The sequence below is a fragment of the Heptranchias perlo genome, chromosome 32 (genome assembly GCF_035084215.1).
Source record: "Heptranchias perlo isolate sHepPer1 chromosome 32, sHepPer1.hap1, whole genome shotgun sequence".
Classification (NCBI taxonomy): domain Eukaryota; kingdom Metazoa; phylum Chordata; class Chondrichthyes; order Hexanchiformes; family Hexanchidae; genus Heptranchias; species Heptranchias perlo.
In genome coordinates this window covers 30,786,293-30,805,780 of record NC_090356.1, presented here as the reverse complement: position 1 = coordinate 30,805,780, position 19,488 = coordinate 30,786,293, and the positions used below count along the sequence as shown (strand labels likewise).

General features: G+C 45.2%; 1 protein-coding gene across 2 annotated transcripts in view; it reads left to right on the top strand.

Annotated features, from left to right (window-relative positions):
• Positions 1 to 16,240, top strand: part of si:dkey-205h13.2 (mucin-5AC) — an 80,323-nt gene extending 64,083 nt beyond the window's left edge. For both annotated transcript variants that reach the window (XM_067970127.1, XM_067970126.1), the window contains one exon: positions 15,980 to 16,240. The gene's annotated coding sequence lies outside the window, so the exon portion shown is untranslated. The remainder of the gene's footprint in view (positions 1 to 15,979) is intronic.
• The last annotated feature ends 3,248 nt before the right edge of the window (positions 16,241 to 19,488 follow it).

The window sequence follows — 19,488 nt, the reverse complement described above, 5'->3', positions numbered from 1 at the left end:
CTATCAAATCTCTCCTTAACCTTCTCTGCTCTAAGGAGAACAACCCCAGCTTCTCCATTCTCTCCACATAACTGCAATCTCTCGTCCCTGGTACCATTCTAGTAAATCTCTTCTGAATCCTAAGGCCTTGACATACTTCCTAAAGTGTGCCTAGAATTAAACACAATAATCCAGCTGAGGCCTAACCAGTGTTTCACAAGAGTTCAGTATAACTTCCTTACTTTTGTACTCTATGCTTTCAATAATATCTTAATAAAGCCCAGGATCCCATATCCTTTTATACCAGCCTTCTCAACTTGTCCTGCCACCTTCAAAGATTTGTGTATGTGCACCCCCGGGTCTCTCTGTTCCTGCACCCCCTTTAAAATTATACCATTTAGTTTATGTTGCATCTTTTCATTCTTCCTATCAAAATATATCACTTCACACTTCTCTGCATTAAATTTCATCTGCCATGTGTCTGCCCATTTCACCAGTCTGTCTATGCCCTCCTGAAGTCTGTTACTATCCTCCACATTGTTTACTACATTTCTGAATTTTGTGTTATCTGCAAACTTTGAAATTACACCCTCTATACCTAAGTCCAGGTCACTAATACATATATCATAAAAAGCAGTGGTCCTAATACTGACCCTTCGGGAACACCACTATATACGTCCCTCCGGTCTGAAAAACAACCATTCACCACTGCTCTCTGCTTTCTGTCCCTTAGTCAATTTTGTATCCATGCTGCCACTGTCCCTTTAATGCTCTGGGCTTTAATTTTGCTTACAAGTCTATTATGTGGTACTTTATCAAATGCCTTTTGGAAGTTCATATACACAACATCAACTGCAATAATCCTCATCAACCCACACCGTTGCATAAGAAATTGGAACAGGAGTAGGCCGTATGGCCCCTCAAGCCTGCTCCGCCATTCAAAAGTTCATGGCTGATCTTCTACCTAAACTCCACTTTCCCGCCCTATCCCCATATCCCTTGATTCCCTTAGTGTCCAGAAATCCATCGATCTCAGTCTTGAATATACTCAATGACTGAGTATCCATAGCCCTCTGGGGTAGAGAATTCCAAAGATTAACAACCCTCTGAGTGAAGGAATTTTTCCTCATCTCGGTTCTAAATTGCCAACTGCTTATCTTGAGTCTCTGATCCCCGAGTACCATACTCTCCAGCCAGTGGAAACAGCCTCTCAGCATCTACCCTGTCAAGTCCTCTACTTCATCAAATAACTCAATCAAGTTATTCAAACATGATTTTCCTTTAACAAATCCTTGTTGACTTTCATTTATTAGCCCATACTTTTCGAAGTGCCAATTAATTTTGTCCCGGATTATTGTCTCTAAAAGTTTCCCACCACCAACGTTAGGCTGACTGGCCTGTAATTGCCGGGTTTATCCCTCTCCCCTTTTTTGAACAGCGGTGTAAAATTTGCAATCCTCCAGTACTCTAGCACTGCCCCCATACCTAAGGAGGATTGGAAGGTTGTGGCCAGAGCAGCCGCAATTTCTACCTTTAATTACCTTAGTGACCGAGAACGCATCCCGTCTGGACCGGGCGACTTTTCTACTTTCTACAATATTTCAGTAGAGTATTGCCGGCCTTTTAAGTACCTCCTCTTTATGTACTTTTAGCTTATCCAATATCACTACTACCTCCTCCTTTACTGCTACATTGGCAGCATCCTCTTCTCTAGTGAAGACCAATGCGAAGTATTCATTTAGTACCTCAGCCCTACCCTCTACCTCAACAAGAAGATCTCCCTTTTTGTCCCTATTCGAACCCACCCTTCCTATGACTACTCTTTTACTATTTATGTTTATAAAAGACTTATGGGTTCCCTTTTATTTTAGCCGCTAATCTATTCTCATACTCTCTCTTTGCCCCCCTTATTCCCTTTTTTAGATCTCCTCTGTACTTTCTGTGTTTAGCTTGGTTCTTTACTGTATTATGAACCTTACATTTGTCATAAGCATCCTTTTTCTGTTTCATTTTAATATCTATATTTTTAGTCATCCAGAGAGCTCTGGCTTTAGATGTCCTTCCATTCCCCCTCGTGGGAATGTGTCTACTCAGTACCTAAGTGATCTCCTCCTTGAAGACCTCCCATTGTTCAATTACTGTTTTGCCCACCAACTTTTGATTCCAATCCACCAGGTCAAGATCCCTTTTTAATTCACTGAAATTAGCCCTCCTCCAGTTTAGTATTTTTGTACTTGATTGTTCCTTGTCCTTTTCCATAAGTATTCTAAACCTAATGATATTATGATCACTGTTCCCCAAATGCCCCCCCACTGAGACAAGCTCCACTTGCCCCACTTCATCCCCCAGAACTAGATCCAGCATTGCTTCCTTCCTCGTTGGGCTGGAAACATACTGATCAAGAAAGTTCTCTTATATACATTTCAGGAATTCCTCCCCCTCTTTGCCCTTTACACTGTCACTATCCCAGTGTTTATTGGGATAATTGAATTCCCTGTTATCACTACTCTATAGTTCCTGCATCTTTCTGTAATTTGCCTGCAAATTTGCTCATCTATCTCCTTCCCACTATTTGGTGGCCTATGGTATACACCCAGCAGTGTAATAGCTCCTCTTTTGTTCCTTAATTCCAACCAAATAGATTCTGTCTTTGACCCCTCAACTGTAACAACCCTTTCCAGTGCTATAATAACTTCCTTTCTTTCCTTCCCTATCTTTCCTGAATACCTTGTAGCCAGGAATATTAAGTACCCAATCCTCCCTTCTTTGAGCCAGGTCTCTGGTATTGCCACTATAACATAGTCCCATGTGGCATCTTGTGCCTGCAGCTCACCAGTCTTATTTACCAAGTCACAACCAAATTAGCAATAATACTGTGGAGGATGAATTCCTGGAGTGTGTACGAGATGGTTTTTTAGACCAGTACATTGAGGAGCCAACCCTGGAACAGGCTATCCTAGATTGGGTATTGTGCAATGAGAAGGGGTTAATTGATAATCTTGTTGTGCGGGGTCCTTTAGGGAAGAGTGACCATAACATGATAGAATTCTTCATTAAGATGGAAAGTGAAGTAGTCCAATCCGAAACTAGGAACCTAAATCTAAACAAAGGAAACTATGAAGGTATGAGGAGTGAGTTGGCTATGATAGATTGGGAAGCTTCATTAAAAGGCATGACTGTGGATAGGCAATGGCTAACATTTAAGGAACGAATGCATGAATTGCAACAATTATACATTCCTTTATGGTGCAAAAACACAGAAGGAAAAGCAGCCCAACCATGGCTAACAAAAGAAATTAAACATAGTATTAGATCCAGAGAGGAGTCATATAAAGTTGCCAGAAAAAAGTAGCAAACCTGAGGATTGGGAGCAGTTTAGAATTCAGCAAAAAAGGACCAAGAGATTGATTAAGAGAGGAAAAATAGAGTATGAGAGTAAACTTGCAAGGAACATAAAAGTGGACTGTAAAAGCTTCCACATATATAAAAAGAAAAAGATTAGTGAAGACAAATGTAGGTCCTTTACCGATAGAAACGGGAGAATTTATAATGGGGAACAAAGAAATGGCAGAGCAATTAAACAAATACTTCAGTTCTGTCTTCACGGAAGAGGACACAAATAACTTCCCAGAAATGCTAGGGAACCAAGGGACTAGTGAGAAGGAGGAATTAAAGGAAATTAGTATCAGTAAAAAAATAGCGCTGGAGAAATTAATGGGACTGAAAGCTGATAAATCCCCAGGGCCTGATAATCTGCATCCCAGAGTACTAAAAGAGGTTGCCATGGAAATAGTGGATGCATTAGTTGTCATCTTCCAAAATTCTATAGGTTATGGAACAGTTCCTGCAGATTGGAGGGTGGCAAATGTAATCCCACTATTTAAAAAAGGAGGGAGAGAGAAAACAGGGAACTACAGACCGGTTAGCCGAACATCAGTACTAGGGAAAATACTAGAATACTAGAGACTATTATAAAGAATGTGATAACAGGACACTTAGAAAATATCAACAGGATTAGACAAAGTCAACATGGATTTATGAAAGGGAAATCATGTTTGACCAACCTACTGGAGTTTTTTGAGGATGTAACTGGTAGAATAGATAAGGGAGAACCAGTGGATGTGGTTTATTTGGATTTCCAGAAGGCCTTTGATAAAGTCCCACATAAGAGGTTAGTGTGCAAAATTAAAGCACTTGGGATTGGTGGTAATATACTGGCATGGATTGAAAATTGGTTAACAGACAGGAAACAGAGAGTAGGGATAGATGGGTCTTTTTCGGGGTGGCAGACGGTGACTAGTGGGGTACCGCAGGGATCAGTGCTTGGGCCCCAGCTATTCACAATATATATCAATGATTTAGGTGAGGGAACCAAATGTAATATTTCCAAGTTTGCTGACAACACAAAACTAGGTGGGATCGTGAGTTGTGAGGAGGATGCAAAGAGGCTTCAAGGCGATTTAGACAAGTTGAGTGAGTGGGCAACTACATGGCAGATGCGGTATAATGTGGATAAATGTGAAGTTATCCACTTCGGAAGGAAAAACAGAAAGGCAGAATATTATTTAAATGGTGATAGATTGGGAAATGTTGATGTACAAAGGGACTTGGGTGTCCTTGTACACCAGTCACTGAAAGCAAACATGCAGGTGCAGCAAGCAGTTAGGAAGGCAAATGGTATGTGGGCCTTCATTGCAAGAGGATTTGAGTACAGGAGCAAGGATGTCTTACTGCAGTTATACAGGGCCTTGGTAAGACCACACCTGGAATATTGCGTGCAGTTTTGGTCTCCTTACCTAAGAAAAGATATACTTGCCATAGAGGGAGTGCAGCGAAGGTTCACCAGACTGATTCCTGGGCTGACAGGACTGTCATATGAGGAGAGATTGGGTCGACTTGGCCTGTATTCACTCGAGTTTAAAAAATGAGAGGGGATCTCATTGAAACATATAAAATTCTGACAGGGCTAGACAGACTGGATGCAGAGAGGATGTTTTCCCTGGCTGGGGGGTCCAGAACGAGGGGTCACAGTCTCAGGATATGGGGTAGGACATTTAGGACTGAGATGAGGAGAAATTTCTTCACTCAGAAGATGGTGAACCTGTGGAATTCTCTATCACAGAAAGCTGTGGAGGCCAAGTGACTGAATATATTTAAGAAGGAGCTAGACAGATTTCTAGACACAAAAGGCATCAAGGGGTATGGGGAGAGAGCGGAAATATGGTACTAAGATAGAGGATCAGACATGATCATATTGAATGGTGGAGCAGGCTCGAAAGGCTGAATGGCCTACTCCAAATCCTATTTGCTATGTTTCTATGTATTTACGCACATGCACTACAAACTTAAGTTAGATTTCCTCGCATTTGCCCCTTGTTTGACCCCTCCTATTTCTGAACCATTCTTTATTCTCGTGCTATTTGTCTCTCCCAGTCATCTGCATATCTTGTTTCTTTTTTCTAATGTTTCATTCTGGTGCCCATCCCCTTGCCAAATTAGTTTAAACTCTCCCCCACAGCAGTAGTTAACCTCCCCGTGAGGACATTGGTCCCAGCTCTGTTAAGGTGCAACCGTCCAGTTTGTATAGGTCCCTCCTGCCCCAGGACTTGTTCCAATTCCCCACAAATCTGAAGCCCTCCCTCCTGCAGCATTTCTCCAGCCATGCATTAGTCTTATCCTACTATTCCTATACTCACTAGCACGTGGCACTGGGCGTAATCAAGAGATTACTACCTTTGAGGTCCTGATTTTTAACTTCCTCCCTAGGTCCTGAAACTCTGACTGCAGGACCTCAACCCTTTTCCTTCCTATGTCATTGGTTCCCAGATGAACCATGACTTACATGGAACTACACAGAATGTACAGCGCAGAAACAGGTCATTCGGCCCAACAGGTCCATGCCGATGTTTATGCTCCACGTGAGCCTACTCCATCTCTCATCTAAACCCATCAGCATGTCCTTCTATTCCTTTCTCCCTCGTGTTTATCTAGCTTCCCCTTAAATGTATCTATGCTAGTCACCTCAACTACTCCTTGTGGTAGCGAGTTCCACATTTTAACCAATCTCTGGGTAAAAAATGTTTTTCCTGAATTTCCTATTGGATTTATTAGTGACTATCTTATATTTATGGCCCCTAGTTCTGGTCTCCCCCGCAAGTGGAAACATCTTCTCTACATCTACCCCATCAAATCCTTTAATAATCTAAAAGACCTCTATCGGGTCACCCCTCAGCCTTCTCTTTTCTAGAGAAAAGAGCCCCAGCCTGCTCAATCTTTCCAGATAGGTATAACCTCTCAGTTCTGGTATCATCCTAGTAAATCTTTTTTGCACCTTCTCCCGTGGCTCAATATCCCTTTTATAATATGGAGACCAGGGCCCCGATATTAGCAGGGAGGCGGGATGGCAGTGGGGGAGTGATTGGGCGCCTGGGTAACCCGCCCAATAAAATCTGTCCATCCCCACACAATCGCGGGTAAATTGGAGCCACTTAACATGGCTACCGGGTTTGGCGTCTGAAACCTGCGCAGCGGGCGGACTGCGCGCCTGCATCACAGGCTGTCAGCTTGAGCAGCTCTATGTAAAAGGGCAGTTCTCCAAAGGCTGCTCCTGGAGCAAACTCCCAAATAGAACAATGGAGCAGCCAGGGGATAGACTGCTCCTAGATTCAGTGATGCCTCACTCCAGGTGCAACTGGATGGGGTGAGGAGGAGGAGGGATGTCTTCTACCCAGCAGACAGGAGGAAATGGCCTGCCTCTGCCACCAAGAAGGCCTGACTCGAGGAGACAGGAGGAAATGGCCTGCCTCTGCCACCAAGAAGGCCTGACTCGAGGAGGAAGGAGAAAATCTCCGAAAGCTTGTGAATTTAAAATAAAATTGCTGGACTATAACTTGGTGTTGTAAAATTGTTTACAATTGACTCGAGGTGGCAGAGGAGGTCACCAGCAGCAGCAACTCCTCCGCACCTGGATCCAGCGCAGGAAGCGCTTCAATGACCTAATTAGGTCAGCCAAAGTGAGTACACGTACTCATTCTCCTACATTCTGCCTTCCACATCATCGCCCCCACCCCCCAACTCATTCTGCACTGCCAACACTACTCCATCACATCACTCCTCACACCCACTCAAAGCTCATCCTCAACTTACCGACACTTCCTCACCTCCCTATTACTCACCCCACCACTACCACTCAACCCAATCCTCATACAACATCATGGCTCTGTCTCATACTCACCCTCTGATGTGTCAGCCACACCCAAACCAGTGCATTCATCGGTTGGCCACGTCACCATCACTCACTCACACGTCTGTACTTTCTCCCCTTAAAGGAGAAGAGAGCTCAGAATGCATGGGAGAGGGTGAGGAACGGAAGGGGGCCACAACAGATAGTCATGCTCACAGACATGGTGCAGGAGGCGCTGGAGCTCAGCCGCACCCTCGAGTGCCTGTCCGTTGGGGACGCCGAGACTGGCACCCGACAAACGTCTGGTGACAGAACTTTAACATTCAGCACACACAATATGAATTGATGTTAACATGCTTTGCCATCTTCAGCACCTCAACATCTGTGATCATGCTTAATATTGCCTTCTGTTCTCTTGCAGGGCCTTCAGCGACCGCTGTGACAGCGGAGGGCGATTCCTCAGAGGATCTGCCGGCCTCTGAGGGTGCACCATCACATCTGAGCGAGCCATCCACCAGCACAGATACACACACCTCGGTGGGTCCGCAGTTAGTTGGGGTCGCATAAGGTGAGTTACCACACACATGAGCATGAGCAGACACTGGTGGCAGGGGCAGCTGTGGAGAGTCCCATCAGTGGGAGCACTCTTCTCCAGGCTCTGCTCATCTGGACACAGATGCTGAACCCTGGGGGCCATCCTTTAAAAGAACAACAATCGAGGGGCAGCAGTACATTTGCGAGGTGCTGGAACATGTGCCACGCGCGCTCTCCACAGCTGTGCAGAGGATGGAGGAGTCCAACTACTGCATGAGTGGAATGGTGGCACAGGTAAGAGAGGGAATCTCTGAGATACTGTCACAGGGATGTGAGGGCATCTCTGAGAGAGTGTCGCGGGTAAGTGCGGGAATGTCTGCGATGGAAGGAAAGCTAGCCTCCATGGAGCTTCAAGCACGGCTCACAAATGAGTCCATTCAGGCCCTGACAACGGCCGTTCGGACTCAGGGTGAACAATATTCTGCCGCCTTAAACAGGCAGGCAGATGCACTAGCACTGGCCTTACAAGGCTTCACACATGTCCTCCAAACTGTCGTCCAGCAGAGTGGTAGGAGTGGTGTGGGCCTGGCCCAGGTGTGGGATGATGGCGAAAGGGGACATGGAAGTGGGGACGCCACTCAAAGCGTCCACGTCTCCCCCGCTGGCCCCTCTCAACCAGTACCCGCAATGCTGCCTCCTCTCCAGGTGGCCGAGTCTGCCCCTGCACAGGTGCAGGTGGAGCAGTCCTTGGAGGGGCCCTCACAGGCACCAAAACCCAGAGGGCATAGGCCCAAAACATCTAATCGGTCAGGGCATGAGCAAGAGCAAACTGCCACTACCTCTGCTACAGCCACAGGGGATGCACCATATATAAGTAGTAGGAAGTGAAAGGCGAAAGTTTTGTAAGCACAAAGGGTATGCACAAGGGTGTTTGACGGTTGGTCATGTTTTTTATTTATATTTGCTTTTTGTTAAACGCACGTTAAATATTATTATTGTCACCACCACTGCCACGTCTTGGCCATTCTTGACTGGCTTCTGTAATAAGGTCCTTTCTTGAGGGTCACCATGAATGCCCATACTTGATGCCACCCATTGGGTCACTCTACAGTGGGTGTATGTGTAATTGCAGGACTGTTTTGTGCGGGGGGGCTGGTGTTGCCGTTGCACTCTCCAGGTAGTGAGGACTGGAGTCTTCACGCTGTCTGATGTTAGGAGAACCGTTCACATATCAGTGACTCCCTGGCCTCACGAACAGCCAGGTGGCAGACATGGATGGGGCCTCCTCAAGCGGCACCCCTCTCTGTTGTGCAGGGCACAACACACGACTATAATGCGTCCCACTCTGTCTGGTGCATATTGGAGCGCTCCCCCAGGACGATCAAGGCACCTGAAGCACATCTTGAGCAGCCCTATAGCTCAATTGTAGACCTGGTAGCGATGTGGCTGTTGTTATATTGACGCTGTTGCTCGGTGGTGGGGTTCCTCGGAGAGGTCATGAGCTACGTGTGCAGGGGGCAACCCTTGTCCCCAAGGAGCCAGCCCTTGTGGATGTTCGGTGCGTGGAAGAGGGGCGGGATGTTGGACTCCCAGAGGATGAAGGAATCATGGCAGCTGCCAGGATATCTGGCACACACGTGAAGGAATCTCTTGTGGTGGTCACAAACGAGCTGAGTGTTGATGGAGTGATAGCCCTTCCTGTTGATGAACAGTGTGGAGGTGCTCATATTGCTATATGGGTGCAGTCAATTACGCCCTGCACCAGTGGGAAGCCAGCCACAGCGTGGAATCCCACTGCCCTCTCCGTCTGGCTAAGGTCTTCCATGGGGAAGTTGACATAGTGCGAAGCCCTGCGAAACAAGCCATCGGTGACCTGCCTTATGCACTTGTATGTAGAAAACTGAGAGACCCCGGAAATGTCCCCGGTGGCACCCTGGAATGATCTGGAGGCGAAGAAGTTGAGGGCAGTGGTGACTTTGACAGTGACAGGTAAGAAGATGCTGCTCAGCCCAGCCGGGAGCAGCTCAGCCTGAAGGAGGCTGCAGATGTCTGCGACTACCTGGCGACTGACTCTGAGCCTCCGTATGCACTGCTCCTCAGAGAGGTCCAGGAAGCTGAGCCTCGGTCTGTAGACCCTGTTGCAAGGGTAGTGCCTCCAGTGACGTCGCTCTCTCTGTTGTTACCCTCCGTGCTTTTGTGCAGGTGCCTGTGGCGCAGCACTGAGTTGTGGAGCTCCACGTGGCGGAGGTGGACGCCATGCCTGGCAAGGCTGGTGATGTTGCTCGTCCTCGGATAAAGTGGTGAATGCAGCCATGGCGCCCCCCCCCCCCAATCCTGACGGTGTGAGTTTGAGGGGGTCCGCAAAGTCGGTAAATATGTTTTGGGTGGAAAGTAAGAACTTTGAGTGAAAACACAAAGGTCTTGCAGCCAAAACTTTGTCTGAAATGACAGAGTGCCGTTTTCTCCCCACCTGTCAAATAATCATTTGCATCTCCCACTGGCTGCTGGCTGAAACATGTCTGTTGCAACAGGGAGTGTTTCCCTCAGCATGGGAAGCATGCTGAGGATCCTTCAAAATTGAGTAGACATTTTGGCAGGGGTTCAATCAGATATCTCAAGTACCTTAACTATCTGTCAAGGTATGCAAATGATCATCCCATCGGCATTAGTTGGAGCCGGGCTCCGAACCTGCTCCGGATTTCTACGATTTTAGGTGCCCCCCGCCCCCAACGCACCGCTCCGTCATCCGAAAATCGGCCCCTAGAACTGTTCACAGTACTCCAAGTGTGGTCTAACCAAGGTTCTATACAAGTTTAACATAACTTCTCTGCTTTTCAATTCTATCCATCTAGAAATGAACCCGTGCTTGGTTTGCTTTTTTTTAAATGACCTTATTAACCTGCGTCGCTGCTTTTAGTGATTTGTGTATCTGTACCCCTAGATCCCTCTGCACCTCTACCCCATTTAGACTGTTATTATCCATGCAGTATGTGGCTCTCTTATCCTTCCTTTGCCAATTACACACCCATTCTGCAAGTTTATTAATGTCTTCCTGTATTTTGTTGCAGTCCTCTTTGGTATTAACCATACCCCCAATTTGGTGTCGTCCAAAATTGTAATTCTGATTCCCGAGTCCAAATTGTTTACGTAAATGGTGAACAACAGTGGTCCCAGCACCAATCCTTGTGGAACACCACTTCTCCCCTTTTGCCAGTCTGAGTAACTACCTTTAACCCTTTTTCTTTGATTTCTTTTTTTAGCCAGCTTATTATCCATTCTGCTACTTGTCCCTTGACTCCACATGCTCTGACCTTAGTCATGATTCTACTATATGGTACCTTATCAAAGGCCTTTTGTAAATCCAAATATATTACATCTATTACATTACCCTTGCCTACCCTTTCTGTTACTTCTTCAAAGACTTCTGGCTGTTCCTCTTCCCCCCACAAAAGGTTCAGCACCCTCTCAGTGATATCCATTACCCTGGCACCAGGGAGGCAACACACCATTCGGGACTCACATCTGCGACGGCACGCCTGTCTATCCCCCTGACTATCGAATCCCCTATAGCAACTGCATTTCTACACTTTCTTGTGCCCCCGTGCCATGCATTTGTTTCTGACTGCAATCCCCCGAGGCGTCATCACTCTTTACTGATATTCAACACTGAAAACAGATTTGTGAGTGCCACACTCCCAGGGAATTCCTGCACTGTCTGCCTGTTCCTTCTCGCCTGCCTGATGGTCACCCACTCCCTCTCCTCCTGAACTCTCCACAGCTGCAAGATGACCACCTCCTGAAATGTGCTATCCACGAAATTCTCAGCTTCCTGTATGCACTGTAGTGACACCAGCCACCCCTCAAGAACAGAAACTCTGAGCTCGAGCTCGAGCAGTTGATGGCACTTCCTGCACATGTGGTCTTTCAGGACACAAAAAGTGTTATGGAGTTTCCACACGACAACAGGATGTGCATGCAACAGGCCCCAGTTGTCCTGCCATGTTAGCTAACAGTTATTTAAAAATGATTTTTTAGCTTTAAGGCTATTTATCTGTTTAGCTAACATTAAAACACTGAAAGTCTAACCACTAAAATAAACGCTAACCACTACTAAAAACACTAACCAATCAACTAAATACTTAACACAAACCACCAAAAACACGAAGAAATAAACTAAATACTTATCTGTAACTTACCCCCGCCACTCCTGCTTGTGTTGTGATTTATTGAGTGTTATTTTCCACTTTGGAAATAATAGCTTGGATATCTAGCCCACTCCCACCGGTGGATCTGGGATGGAGAGGCTGGAAACATGCTTGTATACATCCTCCATCATGCCCCTGCCTCTTGTCCTCACCCCATTTCCTGGGCTCAGGTTCTGATGGCGCTGAATGCAACGTAGAACCCAATGAAGGAATTAACTCCTCCAAAGTATTTCACAGTATTTGCGTCATAAATTATCTGGACCTAGGAGTCACAAGCACAATGGCTAAGTTGGCAGATTATACAAAGTTAATGATGGTGATAGACTGCAATGCTGAACAGGATAAGCTACAGGAGGATTTGATTATACTTGGGAATTGGGCAGGCAAGTGGCAGATGAAATTCAATGTAGAGGAATGTAAAGTGCTTCAAATGGGGATTAAAAAAATGGAAAGAAAATAATGTGTATAGAAAATGAAAAAGATCTGGGGGTCCTGATTGACAATAAATTGAAACTATCGCAACAATGCTCGGTGGCAGTGAGTAAAATAAGTCAGATGTTGGGTGTATTAAAAGGTCAACATTGAGCAGAAATAATGAGGTAATCCTGCCACTTTATAAATCATTGGTGTGACCGCACTTAGAACACTGTGCACAGTACTGGTTGCCTTAGTACAAAAAGGATATTGCAGCTACTTGAGATTTGATAGTCCCTATTACTCGTAATCAAATCCAAGATGTCGTCTCTCCTTGTTGGCTCTTTTTCAAATTGAGTCATAAAACAGTCTTCTATTAACTCTAGAAATCCCTTCCCTGTCCTACAAGTTGAGACATTATTGTCCCAATCAATTCCTGGTAAGTTAAAATATTCAATTGCTATACATGGCCCTTTACCAGTCACCTTCTTTATCTCATCCCAGAGTTTCTGATCATGGATTTCACTGTGGCTTGGGGGTCTACTCCATCCCCCAGTAATAGTTTACCTCTGTTACCATCTATTAACTCTACCCAAACTGTTTCTGTATTTGCCCTTTCCTTTTCTCCCAACATTAGAGCTGTCCATGCAGTTGACCTTGGTTGCAGACCTGGCTGCAGCAGCAAACAGAGCTCCTCCAAAGCTTCACGATTGAAGCGCAGTCTCTTGCGACAAAGCTGCGGGGAAAGGTCTTAGAAAGTCCACTTGGGTGTATAACGCCTGTGTACTGCTTGGATGGTCTGGCTCTTGTCTTGTACTGCTTGATTAATTTGGCTTCGCTTAACAACCTCCAGCTGCTCCTCCTCCTCCTCCTTCTGCATATAGAACATGTAAATTGGGATTCCCAGAGCAGCTCCCAGATCGAAGTTCAGTAATTGTCTTAAAATAGAATGCTTTCCAAAGGTAATGCAAAATCTAGGCTTTGTGAGTATGACAGTGAAGATTTTTTTTTGGTACCTGCAATGAGTACCAAAATATGGCCAAAAGTCACTACAAGCAAGGTCAGTTGAGCAGTGTCCCTTTAACCAAGTACTTTCACCTTGATGAGGGGATTCTGGCAAACTGTGCCTTATAAACAGTAGCGCACATTCAGAAGTTGGAAGTCCCAAAATTTTGGATGGGTGACGTCATCCCACCCTCACTCCGTCATTTGTATGAGCCTGCCACTGGGAAGGAAAGGCACTTCTTCAGCTCACGCTGAAACTGCACAGAATTTATGACAGGGCACTTCTCCAGCAGAAGCCCAGCATGAATTGGCCCCATCTGAAGTCCTTAGCCCTGGAAAGGTGATATTGCTGACCTACACTCTCCCCTAACCTAGAAACTTTGGGCCACGTAAGTCTTATTTTAATTTTTATTAGTGAGCAAAAATTACTGGACGGAACCAGGCACACAAGATGACCAGAATGTTGTAAAACAACAACAATTTGCATTTATATAGGGCCTTTAACGTAGTAAAACATCCCAAAGCGCTTCACAGAGCGATTTTCAAACAAAATTTGACACCGAGCCACATAAGGAGATATTAGGACAGGTAACCAAAAGTTTGGTCTATGAGGTAGGTTTTAAGGAGCTTCTTAAAGGAGGAGAGAGGGGTAGAGAGGGGGAGAGGTTTAGGGAGGGAATTCCAGAGCTTAGGGCCTAGATAGCTGAAGGCACAGCCGCCAATGGTGGAGCGATTAAAATCAGGGATGCACAAGAGTCCAGAATTGGAGGAGCGCAGAGATCTCGGAGGTTGTAGGGCTGGAAGAGGATACAGAGACAGGGCGGGGCGAGGCCATGGAGGGATGTGAAAACAAAGATGAGAATTTTAAAATCGAGGTGTTTCCGGACCGGGAGCCAATGTAGGTCAGTGAGCACAGGGGCGATGGGTGAACGGGACTTGGTGCAAGTTAGGATATGTCAGTTTGAGTTAGTACAATATGGGTCAGCTAGTGTATGCAGAATGAGTGCTGTGCATACTACACAAACTCACCAGGAAGGAGTTCCATTTGGAATTAAAAGTGGAATTTACCTGTGCTGCGGTGTGGCAAAATTTGAATTGTTTGTTTAATTTTACTAAAGATCAGTTTGCTGGGGTGATTCCACGATTTGCGTTCCCCATAAGAAGCAGCGCTCACCTGGAGTGGGGGCCAGAAATCACAGGCCCGCATCCCATGATTTCCCGGCCATTAAATGAATGCTTTTCCATTCTGAGAGTGCCACTCCCCACTAGGAACACCAGATCACGAGTCAGCCATTGTGTCACTGATCAAAAGATTGAAGATTCTTGACTTAGCAGCATTGTTCCTTAGACGTAAAAAAATCTGTTTAGTTTCATTGTGCAAACTTTAGACCACGTGACTGAGATTCTCCAGTAGAGATATGCTAGGGAGCCAGTGTAATGCTAGCGCAATGCAGTGGAAAATTGCTTCTGAGCTGGTCCACTGGATCTCCACTTGTTCCTGGCACTTCCAGAACTTTCCGCCACCTGAAGTGACCTGGGGGAGGGAGGACATAAAATATATCTACCCAAATGTGGATGAGTGTACGCAGATGCTATGCAAAGATGGAAGTATATCATCCAAAGTATTTGCGCCAAGCAGTGCTGGATGCAAGGACTGTATGTTCATCCCTGCCATCCAGTGTTGCTATGGGTGGCAGTGGGACATTTATAAATTTAAAGCGCTAAAAAAGTGCTAGGCTTAGGAGTTGTTTTCAAAAGTTTGAAAAAAAATTAAAATGGGAACGGAGGGATCACCTCTGATCCTGCTGCAACCGCCCCCCCCCCCCCCCCCACCGCCACCCCCCAACACGGAGTTCCCAGCAGAAACCCACCACACTGCACATTTCACCAAAGTAATGGAACAGCGTAAGATCTAGGCTGCAAGGTGTTTATATCTTCCTACTATTCACCACTATACCAGTGATATTTATTTTCTATTGTTAATTGTATGAAGATTTATTCACTTTGGCTACAAACCTCTACATTAAGGAGTTAATAATAGGTTGGTTTTGATACCTAGAAGAAAAATAAATAAATAAAAGGCGTTTGAAAGAAGTTTGCTGAACATATTTTCATTCAGGCTATATTCCTTTAAATAAAATAATCTTTGAAGCAGTAAAGTTTTCTTAGAATCCCATGAAAATTAACTTGTAAAAGAAACATTCAAACTGATGGATCTAACACAGAGGCTCTCATCTTTCTTCTTCATGATGCCTTTGCACAATTCAGGCATGAAGACCATCTCACCTCGGTTTGACACCAATGCACTGTAAAGCTAAGTTTAAAAAATTCCTGGCACTTTCTGAACTTACCGGAGATCCTTTTTTAATGTTGAGAAAGCAGCTATTCATTTCTATGTTGAAACACTAAAGGTGAATCATTTGGGAATGCAGCATGTCTCAGCATGTGTGTAGAGCTCTTCCTACTGGGCGGAGCATGATTTGCAGCTAGGGGCAGCATCAATGTAACAGGGACCACACCAACTGTGCTTCTCACACTGTAGCTACCAATGTCAAATCAGTAGGACAATGTAACAGCAGTCTCAATCCCCAAGTATCTACCATAGATTATAGAAATGTGAAAACATCCTGATCACATGTCGGTTACATTTTTTTTCTAGGAACAAGCAAATGGCAAAGCAATTGCAGGAGCTGGATCTGGAGCTAGGCACATCCGCTTTTAGGATTTGACTTAAATTGAAAGAGTTTTTGTTCATCTAACATTTGTCTCATGGATTTGGGGTAAAAACAATAAGCAGTTCCTCGGAGGAAACCATATCATGTAGTCTTAGAGTCACTGACCAATGACATTGAACTGTACTGCCTGCATAATTGTACAGATATGGAAAATTCAGTAAAATAAATTCAAGCATATTGAAAAATGTTAGTATTTGATTATTATTAAGGAGCAAAATTCTTTGAACTATGTGCATCTACTTACTAATCATTATAATAATTAAATAAAATAATTAAAATGCAAAGAAAAAATCCAGGAAAAATTCAATGAAATATTAATAAAGTTTTGGTATCTAATTATTATTAGGGTATAATTCTTGGAATATAACAGGTCTCTGCAAATATGGTATTAAAATGCCAAATAATAGATATGATTTTTTACCTGAAGCTTTTGCACTCCAAGCATGGAAAAAGCATGCACTAGTCTAATTTATAACAGCAAGAACACTGAGTAATAGCATTCAAACCAGGTTCCCCACGTAAATATTATTACACAATTTTTTGTCCCTCCTCCTCCAGCATAACAGAGTCTCTATCCTCCCCATTCAATAACGTTTTTACCTGGCCCCAAAGAAGCTTCATTGACTGGGCCAGTCCCTTAATGTGTAATGAAGTTAACAAAATATGTTACATGTACCACAGTAACTCCAGCAGAATCACACTATACACAAAAACACTTTGAATTGAATACAGTATTTATATAACTCATGGATCTTATACCATAACATATTGAGGAGTTTGTTGCTTGTATACCCTCTGATAGATTGTCTAATTGCAGAAAGCATAATATAACAGACGCTACCATACATCCTCTATTTCATTTTGCTTAAGTTACCAACACTACATTGCTTTATTTTTTAAGTCTAATTTTGCTCCCCTTTTTGATTCTCCGCATTCCATGAACTGTTGTATGTATCAGAAGGAGAGTAGCATCTTGCTCTAATTGAATTATTCAAAGTTTTGAAATGGCTTGAGAGGGTAAATAGTGAAAGATTATTTCCACTGGTCGATAGCAAGGGGCATAAATTTTCGATTCACCACCGGCGCACTGTGGCTGCAGTGTGTACCATCCACAGGATGCACAGCAGCAACTCGCCAAGGCTTCTTCGACGCACCTCCCAAACCCGCGACCTCTACCACCTAGAAGGACAAGAGCAGCAGGCACATGGGAACAACACCACCTGCATGTTCCCCTCCAAGTCACACACCATCCCGACTTGGAAATATATCGCCGTTCCTTCATCGTCGCTGGGTCAAAATCCTGGAACTCCCTTCCTAACAGCACTGCGGGAGAACCTTCACCACACGGACTATTTCTCCCCTTCTGCTGCTAAAACCCTGATTTATGCCTTCACCACCTCAAGGCTTGACGGGGGTTAAAATCGATAACCCCCGAATCCAGGCACAGGAGTCGCGGTGTGCGATTAACCCGCGCCCAGTCGTTGAGATGCAGGCAGCACGTGACGTTCGGGCTGCCTGGTCATTTACCTGGTTCCTGCGAGCAGCCAGACCTAGCTGTGCTGCTGAGTGGCAGCTCACCAGCAGGGGGACTCCGCTATCGCGTGAGTGGCTCGCATCACGTAAAGGCAGCCTGCACGACTAAAGGCAGCCTGCACCTCTTTTTTGCAAAATATAAGAAATGGGTCCGCACTGAGTCTGAACGGATATCAGACATCGTACACATAAAATACAGCTGCAGGTCTCGGCCCTATGTTTACAAAGGGTTATGTTGAAAAATTGAATAAAGGTTGCTCACTACTAAATCCCACATCCCCAATCTACATACCAGACCCCACCAATCTGCCGATCTGAGTTTGTACCAAGCCTGTGAGAGAGCGTGCACCAAGGTTCTCTGATGATGTACTAGAGGCCTTGTTGCAAGAGGTGGACAGAAGAAGGAGCATCCTATATCCGCAGGGGGGCAAGAGGCCCTCCGGACATATGCTCAAGAGACAGTGGAAGGCAGTAGGGGACGAGGTCAATGCCAGGCAAATAGCACCACGAACATGGATGCAGCGCAGGAGGAAGTTCAATGCTTAGACATGAGTGGTTAAGGTTTGTGAGGCCAACTGTCAATTGGCATCTCCTACCAACTGCACCACTAGCCACATCCACTGCTCCCCCTATACTCTCCCTATATGCCCCATCACCCATAGACCAACTCTTTGAATCAGTACTCAACTCTTTCAATCAGATACTTCCTCTCATCCTCGCACATTACCACTGTTGCAAGCCACACACCCACAACTCACAGGTCACACAAACTGGCAGCTATTCAGCCATGAAAGGCACATCACCCAAACATCTTGCAGGACACTCACCAACACACTACTTTCTTGCAGGAGAAGGTGGCGCATTACAGGAGGAAGCAAGGTTCATGTTCCATGGCTCCATGGAACATGAACCTGTTGTCCTCTCTCTGGATGACAGCATTCCTGTCCCAACCCTGCCACTCTGCCAGTGCCCTTGCTGTCAGCTAGCCAGCCCACTCTCTGTAGAATACTGAAACTTTATTATAGGAACATAGGAACAGGAGTAGGCCATTTAGCCCCTCAAGCCTGTTCCGTCTTTCAATGAGATCTTGGTTGATCTATGATCTAACTCCATATACCCGTCTTAGCCCATATCCCTTGATACCTTTGGTTAACAAAAATCTATCAATCTCAGATTTTAAATTAACAATTCAGCTAGCATCAACTGCCATTTACAGAAGAGTGTTCCAAACTTCTACCACCCTTTGTGTGTAGAAGCGTTTCCTAACTTCACTCTGCAAGTCCTGGGTCTAATTTTTAGGCTATGTCCCTTAGTCCTGGTATTCAAGTATAGGAGACCTCCAAAAATAGGCACAAATGCATCACCAGCCAGAAGCAATAATCCAGCAAGTATCCTATAAATCCTGCATGGTCCCTTTAAATAGCGCTGGTGGGGGGGTCCACCAGGCTGATTACGACCTGTTCAGCTGAGCTGTGGAGCATTGAGTTCTAAAATCGTATCCGTCCCTTTAAATCAGCGTTGCGCACTGATCTAACGCATAATCCTACTTTACATGGTGCCGGCGTTCATTATCTGCATGTGCGCAAACGACTTTACCAAGAAGGTGTCTGCGCACGTGAAGTGTGGGCGTGCATTCTGGAGGCCGCATAGCGCCTACAAAACGGGTGCTACACGGCCCAATTTATAGCCTGACTTCTCTTGTTCTCCAAACTGGTCACCCCACATCAAAACTCCACAAGCTACAAAACATCGCAGCATGCATCCATGCCCGCAATAAGTCCCACTCTATCCTCTCTAACCTCCACTGATTCCCCATACTTCAGTGTGTTGACTTCAAAATTCTTGTCCTGGTTTTGAAATCACTTTATGGCCTCGATCCACTCTACTCTAATGATCTCCT